The following is a 22,772-nucleotide window of genomic DNA, read 5'->3' as shown; positions in this document are numbered from 1 at the left end:
TAATCACAGTACCATTGGGAAAGTCTGAGGTGAGAGAGAGAGAGAGAGAGAGATGTATGAACGTTGCATACCCCAGAATTCAGGTGCTGAGGTTCTTATACCTCGTTGCACCCTATCATAAATGTAGCTTTCCCCATATCTTTCCCTTTGCTTCTGTGTTTTAATTTGATTTACTATATCACATGATTCAAGTATTTTAATTTTGTCCATGAGCCTTTCTGTTCTATGGCGCTATGGGAAGTTTGCACGTTAGTATACCTAGAAGCTATTAAGGCATCAATATAACTTCTTCTATGACACCTGATCCTATCAGGGTTTTTTTCACATGTTTCTGCAAATGTTTTATTCTCTCTACCTAGAATGCCATTCCCCCATACCTGTCCAGTGAATAATTATTTATCCTTTAAAACCCAGATATTGCTGGTCTACTTTGAAAGTCTTTATCTCTGCTGTTCGTTTCACCACTGTACTTTGTGTTAGACGGCATCTAAAATGGATTTCAATGATCCTCACTTTCTGGTATTCACATCAATGTGTAATTCCCTTCCTTTGAGTTTGTTTGGACTTACTTCATATGGATAGAATATAGCACAAGTGATACAATGCCATGTCTCAATCAGGTTTTAAAAAGCCTGACTTCTAGCCAGCTGGCCATTTCTTGCTGTTTTTCACTTGCTCTAATGGAAGCCAGTTGAGAGTTTCCCTATGGACATGCCTATGTGACAAGAAACGGAGGGAGGTCTCCAACTGCCAGCGAGATACTGAGGTTCTCAGTCCAACAGCCTGTGAGGAACTTAACCCTACCAACGACCTTGTGAAAGAGCTTGAGTATGAATCATCACTCAGTGAGATTTCAGATATGACCACAGTCCTAGCCAGCAACTTGATTACAACCTTGGGAAAGGGCTTGAAGCAGAGGTGCTAAACTACATCAAGCCCAGTTTGTTGGCTCACAAAATCTGTGAAATAACGCGTTTGTTGTTTTAAGCTACTAATTTTTGGAGTAATTTGTTATGCAGCAGTAGATAGGCAATAAATCAGCATATACTTGTCTAGTGTAGCATTAATCACAGAACACTGACGTCTGCACCACCCACAAGATTGTTAGCACCTTGAACCTTGAGAACAGGGCTTATGATTATAATTATTATTATTATTATTATTATTAAAGACAGAATCTCACTCTATCGCCCAGGCTGGAGTGCGGTGGCGCGATCTCGGCTCACTGCAACCTCCGCCTCCTGGGTTCAAGTGATTCTCCTGCCTCAGCCTCCCAAGTTGCTGGGACTACAGGCACCTGCCACCACACCTGGCTAATTTTTTGTATTTTTAGTAGAGACGGGGTTTCACCACATTAGCCAGGATGGTCTTGATTTCCTGACCTCATGATCCGCCCGCCTTAGCCTCCCAAAATGCTAGGATTACGGGTGTGAGCCACCATGCCCAGCCAGGGCTTCTCTCTTAATGATGTTTTCCTAAGGTCTAGCAGCTCCTGTAATGAATTAAGTCTATGACTGGGATGTTTAGTGATTCAGAGGCACCTTGTGGTAAGTCATTTAATCATCATCATCATCATAGCAAAAGTTTATTGAATCCTAGTCTTTCAATGCAATTTTTAAATGCTTTATAGGTGTTATTTTACTTAATTACTAAAATTATCACAACTGAGAAAAGAGGAAACTGAGTCCAGAGAAGTCAGGTAACTTGCCCAAATTCAACAGCTGATGGAGCCTGGCTATGGAGACAAGCAGTCTACCCAGAGTTCACATTCTTAACCACAAAGATTACGTCCATGTCCTATACTTCTAATAGTATATACATCTTATGTACATCTTATATTTTTAAAATATATTTACTAGCATAGTACCTTATTGTAAAGATGAACAATATATGAGTGAACAAGTGAAGAAATCAGCACAAGCCTCTCTTTTTTTTCGGTCTGAGTTTGTTTTTTGCTTTGAGCCAGGGAGACATGCGCATCAGCAACAGAGGAATTTTTTGACTCTTCCCTGAGGATCCATTATTATCTGTGATGATGTGAAACAGAGACCATCAGTCCACAGAGACCCTTTCAATTCCCCATGCTGTCTGAGTGAAAACTAAAGGAATGCCACGTTTTCAAGAGCCTTTATTTCTGCCAGTTTTTGTTTCCGTTTTGAACCTATTATTTTAAATGAACTCACTCAGAAAGGAAAAAATGCATTATCTGTTTGAAATCAGATCCAACTGACACAGCAGTCTCATTACATCATAGTTGCAGTCAAACCTGAAATAGTAGTAATTACAAATTGAAATTGTTATTAGGGGTGGGGAAGATTTTTCGTTTTTTCTTTTTTTTTTGAGACGGAGTCTCGCTCTGTCGCCCAGGCTGGAGTGCAGTGGTGCGATCTCAGCTCACTGCAAGCTCCACCTCCCAGGTTCACGCCATTCTCCTGCCTCAGCCTCTCCGAGTAGCTGGGACTACAGGCGCCCGCCACCAAGCCCGGCTAATTCTTTTTTTTTGTATTTTTAGTAGAGACGGGGTTTCACCATGGTCTGAATCTCCTGACCTCATGATCCGCCCGCCTCGGCCTCCCAAAGTGCTGTGATTATAAGCGTGAGCCACCGCACCCAGCCGAAGATTTTTCATAGAATATAACAAACCAAATGATGTGAACCTACACCATTTGTCCTCAACCTTCAGCCTGGATTCTGGGAAAATTAGTCTAACTCCGCCACACAGAATTTCTTTTTCTATTTGGTATTTGATTTGATTTGTGCCCACCATGGCAAACTGGTCACACACTAAAATAGTATTGGAAGGAACATGGTCTTCCAATTAGCTGATTTAACTGCCAAAATTATAGGGGCGTACTAGATGAGTGATGGAAACCCACGTATGATATAAGATGCTTTATTGGCCTTACCTCCCCGTATGTATAGCCTGAGATGATAAATTAAATCATAACAAGACATAAACTACCTGAAAACCTAACTTCATTAGTGTCTTAACCATTTTTATCCTTGGACTTTTATAACCATTACATTAAACTATGTTATGGCATTTCATTACCCAGAAGTAGAAATAACATGGCAAAGAATATTGGGAACTTTTGGAGAATGTGATTCAGGGCACTTCTAAGTTGTGCTGAGAGTAAGAAAAGCTAATAAATGAGGTACAGGATCCGCAAAAGCAGTGAGAAATGCTGACTCTTCACAATTCACAGCAAATGCTACTTCACAATTTTGCCTAGAAGTAGATTTCTATAGCATATGCGGGGATAGGGTGGAAACTTACTGTCTAGATTAGTTAGATTCAAATTAATGAAATGCAGTTGTGGACTGATACGGTTTGGCTATGTCTCCACCCAGATCTCATCTTGAATTCCCAAGTGTTGTGGAAGGGACCCAGTGGGAGGTAATTGAATCATGGGGGCAGGTCTTTCCATTGCTGTTCTCATGACAGTAAGTCTCCTGAGATCTGATGGTTATTATAAGAGGGAGTTTTCCTGCACAAGCTCTCTTCTCTTGTCTGCCACCACATGAGGCATGACTTTCACTTTCCACCATGATTGTGAGGCCTCCTCCACCACGTGGAAATGTAAGTCCAACATTAGTATGCCTTTATCAGCAGCATAAAAACAGACTAATACAGTAATTGGTACCAGTAGAGTGGGGCGTTGCTAAGAGACACTCAAAAATGTGGAATTGACTTTGCAACCAGGTAACAGGCAGGAATTGGGACAGTTTGGAGGGCTCAGAAGACAGAAAAATGTGGGAAAGTTTGGAATTTCCTAGAGACTTGTTGAATAGCTTTGACCAAAAGCCTGATACCAACATGGACAATAAGGTGCAGACTGAGGTGGTCTCAGAAGGAGATGAGGTACTTTTTGGGAACTGGATAAAAGGTGACTCTTGTTATGTTTTAGCAAAGATACTGGCGGTATTTTGCCCCTGCCCTAGAGATCTGAGGAACTTTGAACTCGAGCGAGATGATTTAGGGTATCTGGTGGAAGAAATCTCTAAGCAGCAAAGCATTCTAAAGGTGACTTGGGTTCTGGTGAAGGCATTCAGTTTCATAAGGGAAGCAGAGCATAAAAGTTTAGAAAATTTGCAGCCTGACAACGTGATAGAAAAGCAAAACCCATTTTCTGAGGAGAAATTCAAGCTGGCTGCAGAAATTTACATAAGTAATGAGGAGCCCAGTGTTAATTCCCAAGACAATGGGGAAAATGTCTCCAGGGCATTTCGGAGGTCTTCACGGCAGCCCCTCCCATCAAGGGCTAGGAGGCCTAGGAGAAAATGGTTTCCTGGGATGGGCCCAAGGTCCCCCACTGTGTGTAGTCTAGGGACTTTGTGCCCTGTGTCCCAGCCACTCCAGCCATGACTAAAATGGAGCAAGGCACAGCTCAGGCTATTGCTCCAGAGGATGGAAGCCCCAGGCCTTGGCAGCTTCCATGTGGTGTTGAGCCAGCGGGTGCACAGAGGTCAAGAATTGAGGTATGGGAACCTCTGCCTAGATTTCAGAAGATGTGTGGAAATGCCTGGATGTCCAGGCAGAAGTTTGCTGCAGGGGTGGGGCCCTCATGAGAACCTCTGCTAGGGCAGTGCAAAAGGGAAATGTGGGGTTGGAGCCCCTCCCACCCACACAGAGTCCGTATGGGGCACCGCCTAGTGAAGCTGTGAGAAGAGGGCCACTGTCCTCCAGGTCCCAGAATGGTAGATTCACCAACAGCTTGCACCATGTGCCTGGAAAAGTTGAAGACACTCAATGCCAGCCCATGAAAGCAACTAGGAGGGGGGCTATACCTGGCAAAGCCACAGAGGAAGAGCCACTGAAGACCATGGGAAACCACCTCTTTCATCAGCATGACCTGGATGTGAGACATGGAGTCAAAGGAGATCATTTTGGAGCTGTGAGATTTGAGTGCCTTGCTGGATTTCAGACTTGCATGGACCCTGTAGCCCCTTTGTTTTGGCCAGTATCTCCCATTTGGAATGGGTGTATTTATCCAACGCCTGTACCCCCACTGTATCTAGGAAGTAACTAATTTGCTTTTGATTTTGCAGGCTCATAGGTGAAAGGGACTTGCCTTGTCTCAGATGAGACTTTAGACTGTGGACTTTTGAGTTAATGCTGAAATGAGTTAAGACTTTGGGGGACTGTTGGGAAGGCATGATTGGTTTTGAAATGTGAGGACATGAGATTTGGGAGAGGCCAGGGGTGGAATGATAGGGTTTGGTTTTGTCCCCACCCAAATCTCATCTTGAATTCCCAAGTGTTATGGGTAGGACCCAGTGGGAGGTAACTGAATCATAGAGGCAGGTCTTTTCCATGCTGTTCTTGTGGTAGTGAGTAAGCCTTATGAGATCTGATGGTCATTACAAGAGGGAGTTTTCCTGAACAAGCTATCTTCTCTTGTCTGCCACCATATGAGACTTGCCTTTCACCTTCCACCATGATTGTGAGGCATCCACAGCATGTGGAACTGTAAGTCCAATAAACCTCTTTCTTTTGTAAATTGCCCAGTCTTGGGTATGTCTTTATCAGCAGTGTGAAAATGAAATAATACATGGACAAGTATACTTTTAAAAAGTTTACTTTAAAAAAATTTACCTATAAAAATAACAAATTATAGTTGAAAATACTTTACTGTTGTTACTTAATACCTTTAGGCAAGCCGCTTGAGGGCTCTAATAAACATAAAAGCTGGAAAAGCTAGTTTGAAAAGAGTTTTAAACAGTACATCCCCTGAGCTTAAAACAATTTATGGAAAGCAAAGGCATTGAGAAATTTCCAGGGACTTCCCATAACACCTACTCTCTTAGTTTGCTTTGGGGCTGCTGTAAGAGACTATCGCAGACTGGGTAATTTATTGTGAAGAGAAATTTATTGACTCATGGCACTGGAGGCTGGTAAATCCAAGATTGAGGAGGGCCTGGCATGTGGCAAGGGCCTTCTTGGTGTGTCATCCCACAGGTAAAGGTGAAAGGACAAGAAAGGGTAGGAGACAGAGGAAGTGAGAGAGGGAGGGAGGGGGCTGAAATCCTTCTTTTATAATGAGCCCACTCTCATGATAATGTTGTTCATCAATTCATGAGGGTGGAGCCCTCATGGCCAAATCACCTCTTAATAGTCCAACCTTCTAATATTGTTACAATGGTAATTAAATTTCAACATGAGTTTTGGAGGGGACAAACATTTAAATCATAGCACGAATACTCTGCAATATTTACATCAATAACATTTTACCTATACAAATTTGGGGGCAGAGTAAGCACATAGTTTTGTTGTTGTTGATGTTGTTTTTCTTGGTTTGTTTGTTTTTTGAGATGAAGTTTTGCTCTTGTTGCCCAGGCTGGAGTGCAATGGTGCGATCTCATCTCACCACAACCTCTGCCTCCCAGGTTCAAGCGATTCTCCTGCCTCAGCCTCCCAAGTAGCTGGGATTACAGGCATGTGCCATAACGCCTGGCTAATCTTGTGCTTTTGTAGAAGTGGGGTTTCTCCATGTTGGTCAGGCTGGTCTCAAACTCCTGACCGCTGGTGATCCACCCACCTCGGCCTCCCAAAGTGCTGGGATTACAGGCATGAGCCACCGTGCCTGGCCCTAAGCACATTTTCTTACTTAACAACTTCTCGTGAAATCCTTACAAAATTACTTGAGGATTTTCAGGAGCACTCTGGGAAAATAAAAAATAGTTTTAAATGCAAAAGATATATATAGATATAGATATAAACTGCTTTAGAAATGGAAAAATCAAAAAACTATCAAAGATTTGAACATTTAATTAAGATAGTTTTATAGTCAGTTTTATAGTCATGTAAGAGTGTAAATGAGGTATGGGAACCTCTGCCTAGATTTCAGAAGATGTGTGGAAATGCCTGGATGTCCAGGCAGAAGTTTGCTGCAGGGGTGGGGCCCTCATGGAGAACCTCTGCTAGGGCAGTGCAAAAGGGAAATGTGGGGTTGGAACCCCCCCCACCCACACAAAGTCTGTATGGGGCACCGCCTAGTGAAGCTGTGAGAAGAGGGCCACTGTCCTCCAGGTCCTAGAATGGTAGATTCACCAACAGCTTGCACCATGTGCCTGGAAAAGTTGAAGAATTTTATAGTGGGTGCCAGTTTTATAGTCATGTAAGAGTGTAAATGAATCCAAGATCAAAATTTTAAGAACCATGGCTTTAGGATAAACCTTTTTTATTTCTTCAATAATAAAGACACACACATACAGTTATATTTCTTTGTTTCTGTTGCTCCTAAAATAGTCTCAGTCCTATTAATTATAACTTGTAAGCAAAGTAATGAACTTGTATTTCACAAAGAAAACTAGGGAGTGTAATATTGAAAATTGTCCATTATACGTAAGTATTTCAGCTGACTAGCAGAACTTATGAAAACATATAACACAAATTTATATGACCTTATGTATTCCTTTAACATCTTTTCAAAGTGACTAAAATAAACACATTCATTAACATGCCCCAAAGCTACAACCACTCCACAGCATAAAAGGAAGCAAATGTACATAAATATAAAAGCATGCTTAGTAATCAATGTTTAAGTATTCTACCTTACTTAGAAATTATCTAAATAGCCAATGATTATTCATTAATTAAGTTCAATATCAGTCCTAGGCTTTAAGGGGGACGTTGTAAAAATTATATTCAAGCTGACATATCACAAAACATAATTACTATTGACATAAAGTTTGTCAGAATAATGATCCAGTTTATTTAAACAGAAATTTATATTTTTCATAATCTTAAATATTATGGAGTATTAATGTTAGCATATTTTATTTATATTAGCACTTATTTATCTAAATCAATCAAGACACAGCCCCTTTATATTGTCTTTATAATGTAATTTGTCAATGCTCTCATACAATGAGAGGTAAAGACCTTCTTAAATTCTTTATTTTTAATACTTGTGGGTACATAGTAGGTGTATATATTTATGGGGTACATGAGATATTTTGATACAGGCACAAAGACACTTAGTGTGCTTATAAATTCAGATCAACACTTTTGCCACAGGTTAATAGTAAACATTGAAACCCAAAAACTCATGGTCCAAATATCAAACGGCTTTCCATTCCATTGAATACAAGATTCTTAATTGATTTAAGCTCAAAATGGACAGAGGAGATACATATACGTACATATGTATATATGTATATGTAAACAAACCAGTCTCTCTGTTATCTGTCACCCAAAGAGTATGGAACTCTTATCTCTATAACCTGTTAGCCATTTGTATAAATCACTAGATGATCAGATCATGAAACCAAATTCCCAGTCATTGCTGTCACCAATGGAGAATAAGTTAGTGGCTATAAGCAAACTAGAAACAAAAAAAGGATACAAAAATCAGTAGAGGGAAGAAAAATAGAGAAATTCAGTCAGCAAAATTAGGTTCTGTTGCCTCTTAGGTTTCATTTCTGGCAACCGAAAAGACACAACAACCTTAAGTATCCTAATAAGATACACTACTCTGGCAACATATTTTTTCTGGCTCTGTTAAATAAATCCATTGGATATTATAGTAGATTACCTCCGAAACGGCTCATGGGCAATCAGTTTAAAAAGATAAATTCATGTAAAAGTATAAAACAAAATGGATTAAGATTTTAATGAGACTGGACATGGTGGCTCACACCTGTAATTCCAACACTTTGGTAGTTCAAGGCAGGAAGACTGCTTGAACCCAGGAGTTCAAGACCAGCCTGGACAACATAGTGAGATCCCCAGCTCTACAATAAAAAATTTAGCCAGGCATGGTGGTGCGTGCCTGTAGTCCCAGCTACTTGGGAGGCTAAGGTCAGGGGATCTCTTGAGCCCAGGGAGTTGAGGCTGCAGTGAGTCATGATCACACCATTGCACTCCAGCCTGGGCAACTGAGCTAGACTCTGTCTCAAAAAAAAAAAAGACTTCAATTAACCCGTTAATTAATGAGAGATTTAGTAAGATGCTACAGCTCATTCAAAGGAGAATCCAAGGACTGGACATGCTGAAAAGACATAGTATACTGAAAAAACATAGCATACTGAAAAGCATTTACAAATATATGCAAATTGGCAAAATTGGCCAATATCCACAGGGCAATAATCAATTGCAACTGCAATTCTACAGGTAGAAATTTGTTACTTTTCTATCATTTTTAAATAAAGTAGAGAGTTTCAAAATAATTCATAGACAGTGAAGGTGAGTTAATTTTGACTACTAGACATCTGGTCATCTTTTTGGTTCATTTCATAATCTTTCACAATTTTTTTTCCTACAGAATGAAAGGTAAAGCCCTTTCTGAATTACAAATATAAAGAAGTGTAGAGTGCTTATAAATTCAGATCTGTACTTTGCCAAAGATCAAGATTAAACATAGCACAAAATTCATGGTCATATGTTTCCCTCCTCTGATATACTAAGATTTCTCTTTTGATCCAACAATTCCCAATGTACAGGGGAGATACTGTGAGGATTTAAAGAGATAATATATGTAAAGTGCTTAGTACTGTTCCTTCCATTTTCCTATTTCTAGCTGCCGTATTAAATGTAGCATTTATCTATAAAATGGAGCAACTTATTTCTAGAAAATTTGAATGTGAAATTTTCGGAAATGACTCAAGAGAGGAATGTTATTTTTACTTAGTTTTATTAGAAAAACCTTCTATTTTCATAAGTGATATTATAAGTTCTGCATATTTCTGAATATATCATTTACTGTAAGACTAATAATTAATATAAGATTCATAAATATTAACTTAATAAACTGCATTTAAATATTTTAAAATATACAAAATTCAAGAATCCTTTGCTGTGACTCATGTTTTAAAAACCCAAATTATGATGCATAAGGAATATTCAAAATTAGGCTACATGTGTTTCTTGTACAATATTTTCTTAATTAACCATTAGGTTCAAAAATAAGATTTTCAGGGTACAAGATTTTGAATTTACTCAGTAGAATAACGATCTCTACTAAAATGTAGCTCTAATTTACGCAGTTCTTGTGTAACAGGACTTCACAATTTGTTTATTCATTTAAATAGGCAAGGTACCAAAAGAGACTTTCATTCAGATTAATTAATTACTGGAGTTAATTGGAACATTCAGTTTCCAATCTCAGGTTACCATAAACTTGAAAATGTTTATCATGACTTTTATTATTCTGAAGTGTAATGGTCACAGAAATTAAGTATGTTTAATGTAACCTAGGCAAAGTTCTATGTATCATCTCCCTTGTTAAGAAGTACATTTTTTAACTTTAACAATGTATGTGCTATGTGCTCACATGTTCTTTATGAATGCAGTGTATTTAAGGGGTTTGTTTTGTTGTTTTTAGTTTGAGAGGTGGTGGTAGGAAAGGGAAGATGAGAAGAAATGCACATTCAATTACTCTGAATTTCTAGTTACTAAAACTATTTTAAAAAGTTTGGGCCGGGCGTGGTGGCTCACGCTTGTAATCCCAGCACTTTGGGAGGCCGAGACGGGCGGATCACGAGGTCAGGAGATCGAGACCACGGTGAAACACCGTCTCTACTAAAAATACAAAAAATTAGCCGGGTGGTGGTGGGCGCCTGTAGTCCCAGCTACTCGGAGAGGCTGAGGCAGGAGAATGGCGTGAACCTGGAAGGCGGAGCTTGCAGTGAGCCAAGATCGCGCCACTGCAGTCCAGCCTGGGTGACAGAGCGAGACTCCGTCTCAAAAAAAAAAAAAAAAAAAGGTTTGACTACTCTAAAAAAAGCACAGAACCTCTGTGCATTTTGTAAGTTATTTGAAATTGATTTTTAGAAATCACAGCCTTCTTGCAGTATAAATGATGTATTTCTACACAAATGCAAATAAACATGAATATATTTGCATTATTAACCTTTAATAAAGAACAATGTTGATAGTTTAAGTTACACTTTAAGTGTTTAAGGTGAATGTTGAAGGTGTGCTCTCTCTCTCTCTCTCTCTATATATATATATCTCATTCTAATAATGCTAATCAAAAATATGTAAAACTTATATAGGAAATAATGTCAAGTTACTTCTTGTGACAAACTATTTTTGAAATATCTTTCTATATGTCCATGCATGTTTCAGTTTTAACGCTTCTCTAAACATTGCTTTATTTTCTTCATTTTTTTACTCTGTCTTGAAGGTACAAATATAAGATCAGATTTATTTAAAGTTACCTTTTTATCATTTATTTTTAACTGACAAAAATTGTTTATATTTATTATGTACAACATGCTATTTTGAAATATCTATACATTGTAGAATGGCTAAATTGTTCTAATTCACATATGCATTACCGCACATATCATTTTTTAAAAATCTACTCCTTTAGCAATTTTCAAGAATACATTATTATTAACTAGAGTGACTGATTATCTCTCTAATCCTCCTTCTTCACCCAGTCCCTGGTAACCAGCATTCTATTCTCTACTTCTATGACTTTAACTTGTTAGATTCCACATATGAGTGAAGTCATGTGGCATTGGTCATTCTGTGCCGGGCTTATTTCACTTAACATAATGCCCTCTAGGTTTATTCATGCTACTGTAAATGATAAGACTTCCTTCTTTAAGACTGAATAGTATTTCACTGTGTATCTGTACACCATGCTTTCTTTATCCATTCAACTCTTAATGGACACTTAATTGATTCCATATCCTTGCAATGAACATGGGAACGCAGCTATCTCTTCAACAGACTGATTTTGTTTCCTTTGACTATATACCCAGTAGAGGGATTGCAGGATCATATGGTAGTTCTATTTTTAATGTTTTGAGGAACTTCCATCCTGGTTCCATAATGGCTGTACTAATTCACATTCTCACCAACAGTGTGCTAGGCTTCTCTTTTCCCCACAACTCAGCAACATTTATCTTTCATCTTCTCGATAACAACCATTCTAACGGATGTGAAGTAATATTTTGATTTCAATTTGCACCTCTAATGATTATCGATATTGAACAATTTTTTCATATACATGTTGGTTATTTGTATGTCTCCTTTTGAGAAGTATCCATTCAAATCCTTTGCCCATCTTTTAATTGGGTTACTTGTTTTCTTACTATTGATTTGTGTGAGTTCCTTAGATATTTTGGATATTAACTCATTGTCAGATGTTTGGTTTGCAAATTCTTTCATTTCATAGGCTAGCTCTTATCTCTGTTGATTGTTTTCTAAACAAATTGCTTTTGACATAATTTTTGCAGTTTACAATGTTACAAATGGAAATTAAGCAAATTTAGATGATATTTGAAGTACAAATTGGATTGTGATCAAATTCACAATGGGTTGTAACACTAGCAGTGAATCAGAACCATATGACTTCATTTATCTTCCCCTGGATTTTATGTGGAGCTACTAAAATCTGCCAGAAAATATTAATTTTTAATTGTTCATGAAGTTAGCATTCTAATGACACTAATCAAAATGATGTTTTAGGCCAGGCGCGGTGGCTCACGCTTGTAATCCCAGCACTTTGGGCCGCCGAGGCGGGCAGATCACGAGGTCAGGAGATCGAGACCACAGTGAAACCCCGTCTCTACTAAAAATACAAAAAAATTAGCCAGGCGTGGTGGTGAGCGCCTGTAGTCCCAGCTACTCGGGAGGCTGAGGCAAGAGAATGGCCTGAACCTGGGAGGCGGAGCTTGCAGTGAGCCAAGATCGCACCACTGCACTCCAGCCTGGGTGACAGAGCGAGACTCCGTCTCAAAAAAAAAAAAAAAGAAATGATGTTTTAATGGTTAAAAACAGAAATCCTCTTGTACCATGTGAATACTTCCTTTTCTCATAGAAAAGTCCAGCCACTGGTCTACTCAACATGGGAGGAAACTCAGACACAGATTAATCACTGAGGGCCTCATTCATTTATTCTTTTGGCAAGGACAATCATTTTGTTTCTTGAAAAGAAACCAACATTTTGTACTTCGAGGCCCTAATCTATTTGTATTCTTAATAGCAAGAGAAGAAGTAGGACCTTAACCCATGTTTATGCTTAGACTATTCGATGTGTATACCAGTGTTTTGGCCGCCTCTCTCTCAAGCCACAGGGTGTCTAAAATTTAACAACTGAGAGGTCCTAAAATATCTAGCCTAATTTAAGCATACTTTTAGTAGTTTCATGGCCCTGGAAATTGTTCAACTGACAATGATCTGTAGTTGTTTATTTAACCAATGCACTCAGAATGATTTTTAATGAGAATTTAGTCAGGATGAAGAAAATGGATCTTTACCATGAATATATTTTTCAAGCAACAGTGGCATAACTTTTTAATGAAGACATCACACTGGTTGTCTTCTTTCTTCTTTAGAAAAGCAACGATTTCAGTGTTTCCTTAATTTCCATATTAATTTCATTGCCTTACACATCAATTCTATGTCAGACACTGAGCTGGGCCCTAGTAAATGGTTCATTATGAGATCATTTCCTATGGGGTACTTACCATCTATTCAGGTGGAAGTCACACAAGAAGCAAGTAATCAAATAAATAAACGCGTAATTGCAATAATGAGAAATGTGGAGAAATATGTGTCAGTTTCAAACACCAAGATCCATGTAAGTTGATGAATTTCTTCATTGAAGGAACTCATTTTGAAAGATCATAATCATCACCCAGTATTAAATACCAATTAGGTATAGAGTAAACGTGATGGAGAGATAATCTTTGTGTTCCTTTACTTTTCCTGTTGTAACTCGAACTGGGGACAGGAAGGTGGCTATGCCCAGTTCAAAGCAACATTTAAAATAAGAGTGTATGTGGAGTTATTTTGGGATATTTTTCTTTTTTTAAATATCAGAAAGGTAATGTGCTGACCTCATAACAAAGTTCGAGAGAGGCATGTCTTACACATGTGTGTGAAAATTAAATCGTCATGCTCATGTGCTACAAAAGGATCTTCATTTGAGGATTTATCTGTTTGTCTAAGGATATCAAATTGGAAAGTAACAGAGAGGTTAAAAATACAACAACATGTTGCCCCATTTGCTTCAGCTTCCTTTAAAGAAAGAACGATGGAAAGATAGACAAAAGATGGAATGTAACAAACCTGCACATTCTGCACATCTATCCCAGAACTTAAAGTAAAATAAAATAAAATAAATAACACATTTGACAAGAAAAAAAAAAAAAAAGAAGGGAAGCTGAGAAAAGAGAAAAGAGGCATGGGATGGGGAGGGGTGGGGTAGGAGGAAGGGGAGGATTTAAGGTGGGAGGGAGGGGAACAGTGAGAAGAAGGTGCGGGGTAGAGATAGAAGGTGTGACGTGGAGATGGGAGGTGCAGGGTAGAGATAGGAGGAGGGGAGAGGAGAAGGGAGGGAGGAAAAGAGGGAGGAAAGGAGGGAGACAAAAAGGAAGAAAGGAACCAAGGATGGGAGGAGGAATTTTAGATTAATCCAATACCACTTTCATCCTATCCTATCTTTTTTCCTTCCCCTACCTCTCCCTCCCCAAAGATAACCACTATTCTAAAATTACTGTGTATCCTTTCAATGTGTACATTTTAAAAAATTTGCTACACATATGTGATTCCATAAGGCATATATGCTAATGTTTCATTCTTATAAAATTTTAAATAACTGTAGTTTTTGTAAACATCTCTTTTTTTTGTTTGTTTTGCACACAACACTATGTAAGACATACCCATGTTTCATACATGTAGACCTATTTTATTCATTTTAACTGCTGTAAAGTAATCCACTGTATATACACTAGAGGTGTGTATCCATTTAGCTTTGCTGGACCATTTTGGTGTTTACTCATTTTGTTTTAACAAGGAGTGCTTGAGGAACACCTCTACTTATGTTTCCTTGTGTGTAGCGAGTAGGGAACTAGAAGTATAGTGGCTAAGTCAAGAGGTAATCACTGAATCAATATGTTGTCAAAATGTTTACCATGGTGGATATATCCATTTTTTTTTCTCACCAAGAGTATGACTCCTAATTTTCCCAAAGGGACACAAAAATCCAATGTCACCAGACAATCTTGGCCAATCTCAGACAGCTAGAAAATGATATCTCATTATATCAATTTATAATTTCTTTGTTATAGAAATAAATAGTATTTCTTATTTTTAAAAAACTAGTGTTTTGTTGATATATTGACCCCACCAGAATTTGCCTATTTAACACTGGAACTATAAAAATGAATAGAAAATAAAACTAATTTTGTTTTGTAGCTTTTAAATATGGCCATTTTTAGGGCTTTATGCTCACAAAAGCACAGAGACAGAAATCATGTTTTATTGTTAGTATGATATCTGGAGTGCTTAATTATTAACCTGAAAATATACAAAATCCCTTTCCTAGTTTTGTCTTTTAGAATACACGATCACCTGTCAATTAGCTTTATTCTGATGGCATTCATTGTGAACTCTGAAAAGCAACACAGGCCTTATTTTAATTTTTATTTCTATAATTTATACCTTCTTCCAAAAGAGTTTAACAATAAACCATAAAAATATATGTCAACAAAGATATTAAATTTGACAACACAAATTTATTCATCTAAGTAACTGAATAAGACAACAGTAAAGTTAATCCATATTGGGATACTCTTCATTCCTGCCTGATATTTAATAAAATATTATTATTGATATTCTTTTAGTCATAAGTTGATATATTGATATATCACTAATAATTTTGGTATCTAGAGAAAGAATAGTTTCAAATTCAGCTTGTAAACAATTACATTAGAAACACTTCATTCTGTTAGTAATTAAAAAATTTAAATCACAAAAGTACCATTTTTCATCTATTTAATGAACAAAAATATTACAATATCCAACTGAGAACCAGTGAAGAAAATTAATAATATTTTGCATTATAAGTTAGCATAATCCTTGAAGAAAGCACTTTTGACATACACATTTTTGTACCTTTGGATATAATAATCCTATTTATTAGATCCTAGCTAGAGAAATAATCCAAAATGTGGAAAAATAACATATTCATGAAAATGTTTTAGCTTCATTTTAAACTGATAAAATTGAAAGCCACCTAAATGTTCAATTTAAAGTATACTGTTTCCAATTGAAAAAATTACAATCCTGATGCCGATGAGGAAAATGTATCTGATATTAAGATTCGATGGGAAGGAAACAGAATCCTAAGCATGATTACAAATATGCAAAAAGTCCACCTACATAGGGGAAAAATGAAAAGACATACTACAATGCTAATCGTTGTTCTAGAAGTAGCGTTTCTCCACTAATTTCAGGATATGTGTTTTCTTTATTGCTTATTTAAATAGAAAATAAATGTCCTGGGCCTGCTTTTATCCCCTTAGGGAGGTGGGAATTTTGCACAATTTATACTTCTATCCTATTTGGTTTGGGTTTTGTTTGTTTTTTTCTCAGCATAAAGCCATTGTTCTCAAACAACACAGTATCTTAATGCTCCATCACTCTTGAATCTTACCTTACTCCTTGAGGAATACCACTTCAAGATGACTGATTACCTTTCAGTAAATGTATCTGCTCTTTGTTCTAGGAAAGAGAACCATGTGGCAAAGCAGTAGAATAGGTTTGCAAATAAACCAAAAAGGTAGTAACTGTGAAGGAGATTCGTGTATTTGCTCTAGCTCTTCCTTCTGTCTAAGTCTTGTTTAGTTATCCTATACATACTGATTCCAAGTCAGGGCATTCCATTCCAGGTAAACATTTTATTTGGCTTCTATGTTTATTTCAATATCTAGGTCGTTTCTGAATGCTTAGGGCTTGCTATTGTTTTAAATTGATAAGAAAAGATACCACACTTGTTCTTAGCCAAAAGACCAAGAAACTATTGCTATTGTTTTAAGTCCTTGCAATTTGTCCACTACAGAAATTCCTAATAATCAAGACGATAAGAATAAAGATGCTTTAATTTGAGAGGGCAGCCTCATTTTATTTCTGTACCCTAATACATATTTCAGCTTATTGGTTAATAGGAAGTATTAAATATGGTAGAAATTAAATGCATACTCTTACACTTCATAGACATATGTGTATGATGATACAATTTAGGAAAAATAGTATGTCTTGAACTCAGCCAGACATTTATGGTAAAATATGACTAACAGTGATACTGGAACTTTGACAAGAGCCTGTTAATTACTATTGTTCTGTTCCCTATTAATCCTTTAAAGTTTTTTTTTTGCCCACCCTCAATCCCCTACTCTGATTTATGGACTGCTTTTCATATTTATAAAGTGGTTCATGAATCACGCTGCCCCAACAGAAGTGAATAATAACGGGCCCATTTATGCAACCTTTGCTGTGCGGCTAATTATCTGAAAATGACTGCCTGGGATTGCACTGAGAAGAGTGTCATTAGCATTCAGCACTAAGTCTACAAAAGAGAGGAGGGAAAGAAAGCAGAAATATGGAATCAAAAAATAAGAATAGCAGTGAGAATGCTATTTACTCAGTGTGATTTTTTTAAAGCATCCTAAATAGCTGAATTGTTAAGTAAGTCATGGGGTATAGCATCCATTAAAATTATGTCCACGAAGTATACCTAAGACTTAAGAAAGTTCTTACCTATAGGTTGATCAAAGTAGCAAATGAAATTGCTACATACAATATGATCTCAATTTTAAGAAGAAAAGAAATTAATAATAAAACTGTGATAATGTCATTATGGGTCATTTTTTCTCTTATCTATAATTTTCTGTATTTTCCAGATGTTTTAATATGGCCATATGTTAATCTTACAATGTATTTGTAATAGTAATGTTATATGCATTTTTTATTTCTTTGGAAGCATATTGACTGAAAATGATAGCAGCTACTGTTAATTGAGTTCCTACTGTGTATCAAGCATTGAACTTGTACATGCATATAATAACTCTCTTTTCTTTCCTGTTGCATACCACATTCCACCTGCATCATACCTGCGTTCGTGAACTATCATAAACCTAGGTTGAGGCACATTTTGTCCAAGTTACCACCAACCAAATAAGTGTAGAACTAAACTGTCTTGCATTGCAATCCTGAGCAATATTTAGGCTTTCTTAATAATGTAAATATTTATCTGATGTAAGAGATCTGGATTTCTAAAAAAATGGCAAAGGTAATTGTTCCAAATGAGAAATAAGCACACCTTACCTATTTTATAAAACAAGTAGACCGTGGCTCCATCTTCTCTCTTGAGACCTTACAGTATTAAAATATATACATATATATGACAGCATGAATATGTAGCTGGATGTTTTTAATTGCTGTAGCCAATGCTTACAGTATTGCCTGATTCCTAGTTAGTCATATATCATTTTATACTCACTGTGGATTTGGTAATGAATGTCATAAATTATTGATAACTAAATAAATACTAAAAATATGGTAAAGTCAACTTTTAATATTTGTACTTTGTTTAACTGCTCATGGAAGAAATTTTACTGAAGCAAATCTTCTCTGCTTAGATTCATCTGGCCTAACTACAATAACTGGAGAGACCTTAACCCTTGAATCTAGTATATCTGGGTCTGAATCTCAGCATTACCATAGACTGTGTAGACTTGGAAGAATTTATTAATCCAGTGAGATGTTAATTTTCTTATCTTTGATATTGGAGTGGAAAAGGCTTCAACATAATAAGACTATTATAAATAATAAATAATACACATGTGGTAAAATAATGCTTTCTCCTCCAAAGATGTCCATGTCCTAAATTCTCTGGACCTGTAAATATGCTACTTCTCATGGCAAAAGGGGCTTTGCTGATGTAACTAAGATAAGGTCTGTGGCCTAGCACAGTGGCTCATGCCTGTAATCCCAGCACTTTGGGAGGCTGAGGTGGGTGGATCACTTGAGACCAGGAGGTCAAGACCATTCTGGCCAACATGGTGAAACCCCATCTCTACTAAGAATACAAAAATTAGCTGAGTGTGGTGGCGGGTGCCTGTAGTCCTAGCTACTTGGGAGGCTGAGGCAGGAGAATAGCTTGAACCTGGGAGTCAGAGGTTGCAGTGAGCCGAGATCGCACCACTGCACTCCAACCTGGGTAACAGAGAGCAACTCTGTCTCAAAAAAAAAAAAAAAAAAGAAAAGAAAAGAAAAGATAAAGTCCGCTGGACGCAGTGGCTCACGCCTGTAATCCCAGCACTCTGGGAGGCCAAGGCGGGTGGATCATTTGAGGTCAGGAGCTCGAGACCAGCCTGGCCAACATGGTGAAAACCCATCTCAACTAAAAATACAAAAAAAAAAATTACCGAGCGTGGTGTTGCGTGCCTGTAATCCCAGCTACTGGGGAGGCTAAGGCAGGAGAATCTCTTGAAGCTGGGAGATGGAGGATGCAGTGAGCTGAGATCGTGCCACTGCACTCCAGCCTGGATAACGGAGCGAGACTCTGTCTCGAAAAAAAAAAAAAAATATATATATATATATATATATATATATTCGATTATCTTGGAATATCTTAGTGGGCCCAATGTAATCACAAGGGTTCTTATGAAAGGAAAGCAGGAGAGTGAGATGTGCTTTGAAGATGGAGGAAGGGTCCATAAGCCAAGGAATGCAAATGCCCCCTAGAAGCTGAAAAAGGCAGAGAAGTAAGTCCTCCCCTAGAACCTCCAGGAGGAACACAGCCCTGCTAACACCTTGATTTTAGGACGTCTGATCTCCAGAACTGTAAGCGAATAAATTTGTGTTGTTTTAAGCCACTAAGTTTGTGGTAACTTGTTACAGTAGCAAGAGGAAACTAATACTGTATGTAAGGTGCTTAGTACAGTGCCTGTCATTTAGGATTCTAACGTAATACTAGCTAAAGTAACTCTGCCTCTTTAGATCTAAGTAAGAGTAGCCTGAACCCGCAATCCATTATTTGTGGGAGTCCAATGCCCTCCCCGAGATTGCTGAGGCTTCCCAAGGGGCTTATGTAATCTCTGGCTTTGAATTGCTTCAGTTTATAGAATACTGTTCCAATAATGCTGTCAGGATAAGGAATTCAGCCCCTTCCCAGTATTCCAAGTATAAAAATAAAACATTTACCCAAGGCTTGTGTATGTGTGTGTGTGTGTGTGTGTGCACGCGTGCGCACACATACAGGCATGCTTGGTGTGTATCAGGCTTTGTTTGGGTAAATATAGAAAATGTATTATGATTGCACAGCAAAAATTTTTAAATTAAATATCAATATGACCATTTTTTACTACTCCAATATTTTGCTTCCTCACACCTAAATTCCTCTTAAATCTCACAAAATGGTTTATCTTCTTTGGTTTCCTTATTATTTACGTCTCACGCTCCCGGGATTTCACCTTCAAATACCAATGTATTTTTCTAAACAGACTAGCCAAAATCCTGTCACAACTATGAAGATAATGCAAATTCTTTTCACCCTATTGCACTGAGCAGTTAATAAGTATTAGCTGCAAAAAAATCTATGTACTCTTTTGTCATAACTTAGACTAACCCATCCATCTTCTCTCATCAGTTTCTTTGTGTAATGTAACTAACATGAATTAAAGATGTATCCAAGAGGCTAAAGAAGCCATTCTTCAAACACTCTGTTGAGTGATACTGATATCAATCTTATAACTGCTACTCACTCTCAATTTCACCAATATTAGGGGTATGAATAGGGTTCGGCATTTTTAGGGGATTTTCTTTCACATTTTTCTTTCACACAGATTCTACTAAACTGTACAATTATGTTATACAGAGATGGGATTTAAAACTTGGGAGTTCTTCCTGATAAAATTGATAATTATAGGAAAACCTCAACTGAGCATACATAATTTGTTAATTTAAGTTCACATTGCTATTTGCAAATGTACCCTCACCATGTGTATATGTGTGCAAACGTGTGTATTTGTGTGTGTGTGTATAAACCTAGGTTTCAGGATACTTATGGGCCAGGGCTTTTGGATTATGTTTTTTTTTTTTTTTTTTTTTGAGACTGAGTCTTGCTCTGTCGCCCAGGCTGGAGTGCAGTGGCGCAATCTCGGCTCACTGCAAGCTCCACCTCCCGGGTTCACGCCATTCTCCTGCCTCAGCCTCTCCGAGTAGCTGGGACTACAGGCGCCCGCCACCACACCCGGGTAATTTTTTGTATTTTTAGTAGAGACGGGGTTTCACTGTGTTAGCCAGGATGGTCTCGATCTCCTGACCTCATGATCCGCCTGCCTTGGCCTCCCAAAGTGCTGGGATTACAAGCGTGAGCCACCGCGCCCAGCCTTGGATTATGTTTTGTCAGCAATTAGAAGCATGCCACCTTCAGACATTAACTATACATGATTTGCTGTTACAATGACTCCTAAGGCCAATGACCACGCATCATAAACCTTAATAAATGAATACTACAGTGACATGATTTCTGTTCATTCCAAAGTATCATGAGACCACAGTTTCTAACTAATAGCCCATTATAGTGTTCTGACCTAACCTTCAAAATGTCAATAAATTGGGATTATAATGTAATCCATTCTAAATGTCTTTGAAAGAAGACAGATGAATGTTGTGCTGTCACAAATCTACCTCTGGGAAATCTCTCTGCAAAAGAGCAGTCAGTTAATGCTTTTGCCTTTAGCTGGTTTTACCATCCTATACTTTCATTGGCTATCCACCAATAAAAATATTTTCACACACCAGAATGAAAATCTTGAGTTTAAAAAACTAAAGACAGAATTAACAATTCAATCTTTTCAATTTATAATCAGCCAGCTTCAGCCACAGTGTGAGTACATTTTCCATGTAGATGTGTGAATTAATGGTAGAACTGACTAACAACTGTGAAGCAGTCATATTAGGCAAGGAGAACAAATGGAAGTACAAGAGCAATCATTCTCAGAGATACTCATTGTTGCTTCTCACCCAGAAGACTGGAGAGCTGAACAGAACTCTGCCCAGGGACATCTCTCTTTTTGTTGATGATCTGGGGAATTCTTGCTGAGCAATTTTTTCTCACAAAGAGCTCATACACTCAGTTCGCTTAACCATAAGCATTACAAAATCTAGAAATGCCAAACTCTTAAATCAGCAGAGTTCAACACTCTGTTGCACAGATTTCTATAGCCGAACATAGATTCATGAGTATGTGCTTGTGTGGGAGTCCCTGTCTGAGTCTCAATAATTCCTCCCTTCTCAGAGAGTCCTGTGGGTCTTTGGTGACCATATTTGTATTTGTGTATTAGCGCTGTCCTCCAACCCTTACTCAATAGTTGTGGGAGAGTTGGTACCTAATTCAAGTTAGACCAGTGAAATCCTCCTGTGAGTCTGAAATTTGGAACACATATATCCCAAGATGGAAGTTGTTTCAGTACTTTCCAAAGGAAATCAGATGACTTTTTGAGAGTAAGTTCTTAGAGCTATTGATTTCTTCTCTTGCTAAGTTGTGATAATTACTCAATTCTCTTTAATATTATATTGGATTTGGGAGGAATAAAAGTAAATTGGCCCAGGTGATCATAGTTTAAAAAACAATGAGTTATGGTAAAGTCTTGGTGTGACATACAGTTTCCCTAGGTGATATCATTTATATTCCTTATAACTATTGATTGTTGAACAGATTGATCATAATGGCTAGCAACAGTAAATTCAGTCATGCTTCCTAAAAGGTGGGTTTTTTAAAAAGTACTCACAACTCTAAGTACCCACACACATGAGACATTAACTAGTTATTTTGCAGATAATGCTAAATTGGCTACGTAAACTACTTTGTAAAAGCTATTGTAATTCACAACTCTGAATCAATGGTTCAATATTATATTTCAATGCATGTCCTGATTTAATAATGGAGTCGTTAACTAACCAGATGACATTGTTTCTGAAAATGGACTAAATAAAGTGAGATGTGCTGACCAGTGGTGCTCAA

General features: G+C 37.6%; 1 protein-coding gene, 1 non-coding gene and 1 pseudogene across 6 annotated transcripts in view; 1 reads left to right on the top strand and 2 right to left on the bottom strand.

Annotated features, from left to right (window-relative positions):
* Positions 1-22,772, top strand: part of GABRB1 (gamma-aminobutyric acid type A receptor subunit beta1) — a 439,350-nt gene that overhangs the window by 297,775 nt on the left and 118,803 nt on the right. The gene's annotated exons all lie outside the window — the stretch shown is intronic.
* On the bottom strand, positions 13,775-13,878 carry LOC116457168 (small nucleolar RNA U13). Its single transcript, XR_004244938.1, has one exon. It is a non-coding gene; the product is annotated as a small nucleolar RNA U13 (small nucleolar RNA).
* LOC116457180 (U2 spliceosomal RNA) lies at positions 16,616-16,764 on the bottom strand (annotated as a pseudogene).

Source organism: Hylobates moloch, unplaced genomic scaffold, assembly GCF_009828535.3.
Source record: "Hylobates moloch isolate HMO894 unplaced genomic scaffold, HMol_V3 SCAFFOLD_17, whole genome shotgun sequence".
Classification (NCBI taxonomy): domain Eukaryota; kingdom Metazoa; phylum Chordata; class Mammalia; order Primates; family Hylobatidae; genus Hylobates; species Hylobates moloch.
The sequence above is the reverse complement of the archived record's forward strand: the minus strand, read 5'-3'. Positions and strand labels throughout refer to the sequence as shown.